General features: G+C 43.7%; 1 long non-coding RNA gene across 1 annotated transcript; it reads right to left on the minus strand.

The window, feature by feature from the left end:
- Window positions 1-71: 71 nt before the first annotated feature.
- Window positions 72-302, minus strand: LOC118337751. Its single transcript, XR_004797187.1, has 2 exons — window positions 194-302; window positions 72-106 (listed from the first exon to the last, which is right to left on the minus strand). It is a non-coding gene; the product is annotated as an uncharacterized LOC118337751 (long non-coding RNA).

A 302-nucleotide genomic window follows, 5' to 3' on the forward strand; every position in this document is an offset into this window, starting at 1 on the left:
TTCCTCACAGTGGCCAGGTCTGTAAAGGTCTCCCTGCAGTGCCTCTGAGCATTGGACCAATTCATTTTTTCATTCACAAAAACAAATTCAGGATTCAGCTGTGTTCCTGCAGTTAGAAAATGAGGAATTGTTGAGTTCACACACAGAATTTTGAAATGACTTGCTACCAGATCAAAATATGCTGTATCCTTACCTCTGTAACAGATAAAAGGATATTCAGCAGAGCACAGATCATCCCACCACCCTCCATCACCTCCAAAGCACACACAGAACTGGCCAGCTGAGCCAAAGTCTGGTTCATC

This window comes from Morone saxatilis, unplaced genomic scaffold, assembly GCF_004916995.1.
Source record: "Morone saxatilis isolate NCDOM2014 unplaced genomic scaffold, NCSU_SB_2.0 Contig4, whole genome shotgun sequence".
Taxonomy (NCBI): domain Eukaryota; kingdom Metazoa; phylum Chordata; class Actinopteri; family Moronidae; genus Morone; species Morone saxatilis.